Raw genomic sequence first — 8,909 nt, forward strand, 5'->3', positions numbered from 1 at the left:
TTTCTGGAATGGTGAGCCAGAATAAACTCTTCCTTCCATGGTTGTTTTTGGTCATGGCACTTTGCCAGAGCAAGAAAAAGTCACTAATACAGTGTCCCTCTGTAGGCCTGCTTGACCTGAGACTTGCTGTATAGACCAGGCTGGACCCAAACTCATGAGCCATTCTCCTGCCTAGGTCTCCAAAGTCTGGAGATTCCAACCACGCACCACAATGCCCAGATCATTTTCCTGTTTTTGAGATAGGCTCCCCTGTAGCCCAGGTTGGTCTTGAACTCCTGATTATCCAACCTTTACCTTTCAAGTTTTAGAATTACAGGCACATACCACCAGGTCCCATAAATTTTTTTCTTTAGATACATAGAATGAATACTCTTTAGAATAATAGCAAAATTTTTTATGGTAATGCTCTGATCAATTATTATTATTATTATTATTCACTATGCACAATTTATAAGCCTGCCCACATATTAGGCTTGCTTACACCATCAGCACCATACACACAGGAACACTGCCCTGGGTTGTGATTATAACTGTGAAGGATTTCTGCAGTTTCATCATTTTACAAGCCCACCCTTTTATATGCAATCTATTGTTGATTAAATCACTGTTATTAACCTGGGTATGGTGGTGTGTGCCCGTGCTCCTCACATTTAGGAGGCTGAGGGCAGAGGAAGATGAGACTAGATCAAGTCTGTCCTCCAAGGAAGACCCTGTCTCAAAAACCAAAACAAAACCTATTACAGGGTCTGGGAAGGTAGCTAAGTATTTGCTATACAAGTATGGGGACCGGATTATGTGCTCCCCAGAACCCCATAAAAGTCTGACGGATTGGGGCTAGAGAGGTGACTCAGCAGTTAAGAGTACTGGCTGCTCTTTCAGAGAACCCGGGTTCAATTCTCAGCACCCACATGGCAGCTCACAACTGTTTGTAACTCCAGTTCCAGGGAATCTGACACCCTCACATACATGCAGTTTAAACACCAATGCACATGAAATGAAAATAAATAAATTATTAAAAAAAAAGTCCGATAGGCCTGGTGACCTGTCTTTTTCTATAATTCTATCAGAACGGGGAAATGGAAACCCCAGAACAAGATGCCTAGCCAAGCTTGTCAAATCAACAAACTCTGCATTCAGCTGAGAAATCCTGCCTCGATGAATAAGTCAGAGAGCCATCCAAAAGACTTCCAACATCAGCCTGGGCCTCCACAGGCATGTGCACACACACAGGTGCACAAACCACAGACACATAACAAAGTAAATACTATGATGCCACACGTGACTGCCATAGTCTATTCTGTTGCATGTATTAGTTTTGAGGCAGTAAACAACTTTCAGGTTTCTGACTTTGACAAATCTTCGTTTCTTGGGGTTGAGAATGTACTTTAGTTAGTAGAGCGCTTGCCTAGCATGAACAAAGACCTGAATTCAATCCTTAGCACTACATAAAACTAGATATAGGTCAGGCAGTGGTGGCGCACGCCTTTAATCCCAGAATTTGGTAGTAGAGTCAGGCGGATCTCTGTGAGTTCGAGGCCAGCCTGGTCTACAGAGTGAGTTCCAGGACAGGCTCCAAAGCTACAGAAAAACCTTGCCTCGAAAATCACCCCCAAAAATTCTTTAAATTTTTTTAATTCTCCCAACACTCAGGAGGCAGAGGCAGGCAGATCTCTGAGTCTGAGGCCAGCTTGGTCTACAGACTGAGTTCCAGGACAGCCAGGGCTACACAAAGAAACCCTGTCAAAACAAACCAAAAAGGCCGGGCGGTGGTGGCACACGCCTTTAATCCCAGCACTTGGGAGGCAGAGGCAGGCAGATCTCTGTGAGTTCGAGACCAGCCTGGTCTACAAGAGCTAGTTCCAGGACAGGCTCCAAAACCACAGAGAAACCCTGTCTCGAAAAACCAAAAAACAAACAAACAAAAAAAAACAAAAACAAAACAAACAAACAAACAAAACAAAACAAAAAAAAACTTCTTTAAATTTTAGGCTGGGGAGATAGTTCAGCAGTTTAGAGGACTGGCTACTCTTCCACAGAACCCAGGTTTGATTCCCAGCACCCACACAAAAGCTCATAACCATGTGTTACGCCAGTTTCAGGGGACTCTAATACCCTCTTTCTGGCCTCCTCAGTCACCAAACACTGTGAACAGACCACATACCAGTAAAACACTCAGACACATGAAATAAAAATATGAAATTGTTCTACTACCACTTTATTAGTTTGTGTGTGCCGTAGCGCTTGCATGGAGGACAGAACAATTTTCAGCTGTCTCTTCTTTCTGTTCACTGTGGCTTCCACAGAATGACTTCAGGTTGCTAGGCTTGCAAAGCAAATGCTTTACCCACTGAGCAATCTCACTGAATAAGCAAATTCTACATGGGAATCTGCCGTTTTGCTTTGTTTCAAGACAAGGTTTCTATGTTGCCCTGGCTACTCTGAAACTCACTCTGTAGACCAGGCTGGCCTCCAACTCATAGAGATCCACCTGCCTCTGCCTCCTGAGTGCTGGGATTAAAGGTGTGAGCCACTATGCCTAGCAGGAACTATGTCTTTTTGAAACATCAGGGAAAGCAATGGTTCTGGCAGGAATACACTGTAATTCTTCTTCTTTTTTTTTATGTAGTTTCTTTTGAGACACAGTTTCTTTGTTTGCCTGGCTAACACTGCAATTCTTTTTTTTTTTTTTTTTTTTTTTTTTTGGTTTTTTCGAGACAGGGTTTCTCTGTGGCTTTGGAGCCTGTCCTGGAACTAGCTCTGTAGACCAGGCTGGTCTCGAACTCACAGAGATCCGCCTGCCTCTGCCTCCCGAGTGCTGGGATTAAAGGCGTGCGCCACCACCGCCCGGCAACACTGCAATTCTTAAAGCTTCTGTTTGGGCATGAGTGGCAGAGATTGTCTGTTCCTCTCGCAGTGCATTGACCAAAGTACATCCAAGTCAGTTCCACTCGTGTAGAATGAATGCTCCAGGAGCCACAGCAAGTCACACTGGTGATACACATGAGTACCTGGGGCTCTGAAGAACAAGCCAGGAGGCCACTCTGGAGATTGAGGTAGGAAGATCATGAGATTAAGGTTAGTTAGAACCCTATTTCTGTCTTTTTTTTAAATTAAAATATTTTATTTTCTGTGTTATGAGTGTTTTATCTGTGTGTATGTCTGTGCACCACTTGTATGCCTGGTACCCAAGGAGGCCAGAAGAGGACACTGGATGCTCTGGAACCAAAGCCACAAATGGTCCTAAGCCACCACACGTGTGCTGGGAACCTTTAGGAGAGCAGCCGGGGCTCTCAACTGTGTAGTTAACTCTCCAGTCCTGTAAAACGCTATTTTCCAAACCAAGAAGCCACTTAAAACCAAACACAGAAAAGAAGCCCTGGGGCTGGAGATGTATCTCAGAGTGCTTCCCCACAGGAACAAAACCCTGGGTTTGACCCCAGCTCTGCTTGGAAACTTGGGTCCTGTACGTCCCAGGTTGACCTCAAACTTGTCCTATGTGGATGAGGACCTTGGACCTGAAATCTAAGAATCCTCGTGTGCCTCAGCGCCTATGGGCCTTAGGTATTTTTGCAAAAATGTTAAGCTCATAAATCTCAGCGAAGTTTTGGAGTGTTGATTGGGCCTTACTGGAGCCACACATGGCTCTAGGGATAATCAGCACCAAGCAGACACGAATTCCAAGCATGAGTTGGGTTTGAATCTCCACTCGGAGTTTTCTTCAATACCTCTTGACAAAGTTTTTCCCATAAATGTCTGACACAGCTTCTGTCAGGATAACTTCTAGGTACTTTTTATTTTGAAATAATTTTAGATTTACAGAAGAGATACAAAGAACAGAAATTCCTGGAACTCTCAGGTTCTCCTGGTATCTTACAACATCGTAGTCATCTGTAAGCATTGTGAAATTAATATTTATAAACTATGATGAACTGAGCTCTGTGGTTTATTCCGAGTCCACCTGTTTTGCCAATAATGTAATTTTTCAGAGCCTCATTATCCAGTCCAGGCTACTACATTGCATTTTGTTTGTTATACTTTAAATAGTATTTGTTAAAAATTTTATTTCCTACCTACTTATTTTATTACTAGTACATAGAAATTCAATTATCTTACATATTATTTTTTTAAATCTACCAATTTTAATAATTACTCCATACTTTCTGCATATCACTTATGAATAATGACTTTTATTCCTTTCTAACTGTAAAGTGTTTGTAGCCCAACAACTCTCTCCACTGACGCAATAATACAAATCAGACCAAATCAAACCAAATTAGAAAAAGGCCCAGGTTTCCTGGATGCCAGTGCTCCCTGGTGGTCTTCCAGTGGGAGAGGGGGAAGGACAACAGGAAAGATCATGTGTTTGTTCTCTGGGGAGCAGTTTAAATAGCCTGTGGGAGTGGTCTTGACCCTCTCTGGGGAGGGGTCACTGTTTGTTGGGCTTTCTCAGAGATGGAGTCTGGATTCCCAGGGGAGGGGGCTTGAAATGGAACTTTCCACCCAGATATCCCAAAATGGATGCATATGAATTCAGACACCTGGTGGTCTCTGGGGGGCTCATGAAGAGGACATAACACCTGACACCTCATCTTTGAAGGGACAGAAGAGGTGGATCCTGGCTCACATTAGTCGGGTTAGCAAAGTCGGTGAGTTTCAGTTCTGTGAGAGCCTATCTGAAAAAACAAAGTGGAGAAGGATCAAGGAAGGTATCCAAGGTCAACCTCCAGTCTCCAATTTTGCAAGGACAGGTAAGCACACCTGACACACACATCACATACCACTCACACGAATGAGCTCATGTGCAGACACACACACACACACACACACACGCGCGCGCGCGCGCGATAGACTGTGTGTTCTAGAAATAACTGTGATTGTTTATATTAATAATTCCTTCTTCTCTTCTTTTAATCACATCTCACTATGTAGCCTGGTCTAGAACTCCCTGTGTCGAACAAGCCGGGCTTTAACTCACAGAGACCCTTCTGCCTCTTGACTGCTGAAATTAAAGGAAAGGGCCACTATGCCTGTTTGAAATTAATTCTTCCTTGAATGTTTACTAGAACTTACTGCAAAATCATCTGGGTATAGTTTTCCTTGTGAGAATTTGGTGCCTGTCTTTGGTATTGGGATGTGTGCATGTGTTAATTATGTGGTATATATGTACATGTGTGCACATGTATGTGGAGGCCCAAGGTTGACATCAGGTGTCTTCCTTGGTCACTCTACACTTTATTTGTTGAGGAGACTGAACCTGGAGCTTGCCTGTTTGTTTAGCTAGTATAATTAGGCAGACCATCTGCCTCCCAGGTGCTGGGATTTACAGGTGAGTCACCACATCTGCTCAGTTTGTACGAGGGTCTGGGGACCTGAACTTTTCTCCTCACCCTTCTATGGCAAGCACTTTGTCCTTGGAGTCTTCTCTCTAGCCCTGGGCATTTTCGCTTTTTCTTTTCTTTTCTTTTCTTTTCTTTTCTTTTCTTTTCGAGACGGTTTCATTTGCCCAGGATCATCTTGAACTCCTAGGCCTCCTGTTTCTGCCTTCCTAGTAGTAAGATCACAGGGATGTCCAGTTTTTAATGCTCTGTGAGTTTCCCGGGCGGTGGTGGCGCACACCTTCAATCCCAGTACTCTGGAGGCAGAGGCAGGCAGATCTCTGTGAGTTTGAGGTCAGCCTGGTCTACAAAGTGAGTCCTAGAACATCAAAAAGTGTTATACAGAGAAACCCCAAGACCCTGTCTCAAATAAACAAAATTAAAAAAGTTATGTGAGTTCAAAGCAAATTGAAATTTTTCTTTGTTTTTTGTTTTTGCTTTTCAAGATAGGGTTTCTCTGTGTAGTTCTGGCTGTCCTGGAACTCACAGTATAGACCAAGCTGACTTCAAAATCACAGAGATCTACCTCCTCTGTGTCCTAAGTGCTGGGATTAAAGGCATGGTCTGCTACCACCACCACCCAGCTACAAATTAAATTTTAAAATGTATATATTAGTTTTGTTTTTTAAGACTACATTAAATGCAGATGAGAGGGTAGGAATATGGTTCAGTGGCAGAATGCTTGTCTCACGTGCCGGAAGCCTGAATTGGGATTCCTAACGCCACACTAATCCAGGGGTGGTGGCAGCATGTGGGAGGATCAGAAGTTCAAGACCAACCTCGGCCACACAGAGAGTTCAAGGCCAGGGTGAATGTAGTGTTGCATGTTTCTAATCCCAGTACTTGTAGGCAGGAGCAAGTTCGTTGAGGTCAATTTGGGCTTGACCCTGTGTCAATAACAAATAAATAAAAGGGGATTTGGATTGAAGCCCTGTGTGAGAATCCACAGAACAGACCTGAGGGTCTGCCAAGTTACCGGAGTGAGAGGTAAGACTATGGCCACAGAGTGTCTCAGCACAGGTACTGGCCAGGAAGCAGGAGAAAGAGGGCCATAAGAGTCAGTGTAAACTACAGGAAAACGTGGTTAGAATGCTCTAAGGGGCCAAGCTTCCACTGAACAGGCTCCAGCGGCAGGATGCACCCTTGAAAGGAGATGAGACTGAACCCAGAAACCCAGGCTGAGGCCTGTCTAGACCGACCCATGAACAGGAACACAGTGTGGCGTGCATGCAGACAGCCAGGACAGTCACAAGGCCAAGACAAAAGATCACACCCTCATTAGGAGAAGAGGAACAGAAATGGTGCCAGGCGGGGTCCTCATCAGTATGAAGTCCAATAGACAGCGGCAACTGGTGCTCCGAAGTGTGGGACCGCCGAGCAAATGGGAAGCATTTCACTCTAGAGTGTAACTTTTGTAAAGGACAGACACAGATCTGAGACAGCTCACATTAGGGAGGGAGGGAGGGAGGGAGGGAGGGAGGGAGGGAGGAAGAGAGGGAGAGAGAGACAGACAGACAGAGACAGAGAGAGACAGAGAGAGAGACAGCCCGGGAGAGAGTCGGCAGAGCGGGAGTTTAAAGAGTCTGCACAGTCAGTGCTGCAAAAGGAAAATGAAACTTACTGGTCTGAGTCAACAAGGTCCCTTCCGGAATTCTTATGGTTAGAAATTATGAAAGGATTTCTCAAAATGTTGGCCTACTGGCAGAATTAAATATTTTCATTTCTGTATGCAGTCAAGCTTTAAAAACATCTTGAATATATGCCATTAGTTTCAATGAATTTTCCAGTTTCTTTTATTTAAGAGAGAATGGGTCTTACTATGTAGCCTTTGGCCTGGAATTTGATATGTAGATCAGGTTGGCCTCAAACTCACCGAGATCTGCCTGCTCTACTTCCTGAGTGCTAGGATTAAAGGTATGAGCTACCACAACTGGATGGCTTTTTAAAAATTATTGGTATTAAAGAAAATGTCTCACTATGACTGGTATGACAGACAGTTGTGATCCCAGCACTCAGGAAGTAGAGGCAGGAGAATCACCACAAGTTCAAGCCCAGCTTGGGCCAGTCAGGGACATAGCAAGATCCTCTCTCATAGAAAAGGGGCTAGAGAGATGGCTTGGTGATTAAGAGTACTTGCTACTCTTGCAAAGGACCTGAGTTTGGTTCCCAGCATCCACAAGGCAACCCTCAAGAGGCTATAACTCAACCAGGCCTCAACCGACGTGGAAAGAACTGAGTCCTGAAGGTTGTCTTCTGAGCTCCATATGCATGTGGTAGCTCACATGATACCTCACACATGCATATACAAAAAACCCTAATGGCCTATAATGACCAGTTGTAGCTTATAGAAACTTCTAGAGGTCATCCCCTAAACTCCCAGGTGCATTATCAAATAGAGAAGTCATTCATAAAGTAACTCAATATAACAGGAAGTACTGTGTAGCAACAGATATGCTTGATATCCTCTTTGCGATATGCATGGGTAATGAAAGCCAAGAATATATCACCTTTATATGGGAGAGCAAACAAGGGAGGTTTGTGAGGCTCCCACAAGGCTCTTTAATAGTCCAGTGATAGCAGCTTCAATACTTTACTCCCAGATTAGGCAAATTTTGATTTTAATACTATCACATGTAGATAATATAATAATGTCAAGTAATAAATAGGAACAGGAAAGAAACAACTAATAGAGAGGATGAAAAGATGGCTCAGTTAGTAAAGCCATGCAAAACTGAGAACCTGAGTTCATATCCTTGGCTCTCAGGTAAAAGCCAGGTATGGTCACAAACATCTATAACCCTGCACTGAGGACGGATATTAAGGTCTCAAGAGGAACATAACCTTTAGAGTGAATTTGCACTAAAAGGGATTTATTAGATTGGTTTATACCATATGGGTTGGGTAGTCCAACAATGGCCATCTTCACACTGGAGAGACAGAACCTGCAACTGCTTAGTCCATGTGGCTCAAAGGTCTCAGTCTGGTTCGTAAGAGTCGGAGGCTTCCCGGATTGCCTTCAGTTCATGTTGGAAGGCTGATGCTGGGTTCTTTTTTTTTTTTTTTTTTTTTTGGTTTTTCGAGACAGGGTTTCTCTGTGGTTTTGGAGCCTGTCCTGGAACTAGCTCTTGTAGACCAGGCTGGTCTCGAACTCACAGAGATCCGCCTGCCTCTGCCTCCCGAGTGCTGGGATTAAAGGCGTGCGCCACCACGCCCGGCTTTTGATGCTGGGTTCTGAAGCCAGCAAAAGATGGCGGTAGCAGAAACAAGATAGAGAAACCAACCCATGAGCAAGGCAGAGACACTACTAGCCAGATATACTACTAGTGAGGCGCAAAGGTGAGCAGGCATAAAGCAAAGGCTTTTCCTTTGGTCCTCTTCTGGCAGCTACCAGAAGGTGCTAACCAGATTCAGGGTGGATCTTCTCACTTTAGTTAATGTAATCAAGAAAATTCTGAGCTGGTGGGATGGATCATGGGTAGACACACTTGACAAACAAGGCTCAACTACGTCCCATCCCTAGATCCAGCGGAGAGG

The sequence above is a fragment of the Chionomys nivalis genome, chromosome 9 (genome assembly GCF_950005125.1).
Source record: "Chionomys nivalis chromosome 9, mChiNiv1.1, whole genome shotgun sequence".
NCBI lineage: Eukaryota > Metazoa > Chordata > Mammalia > Rodentia > Cricetidae > Chionomys > Chionomys nivalis.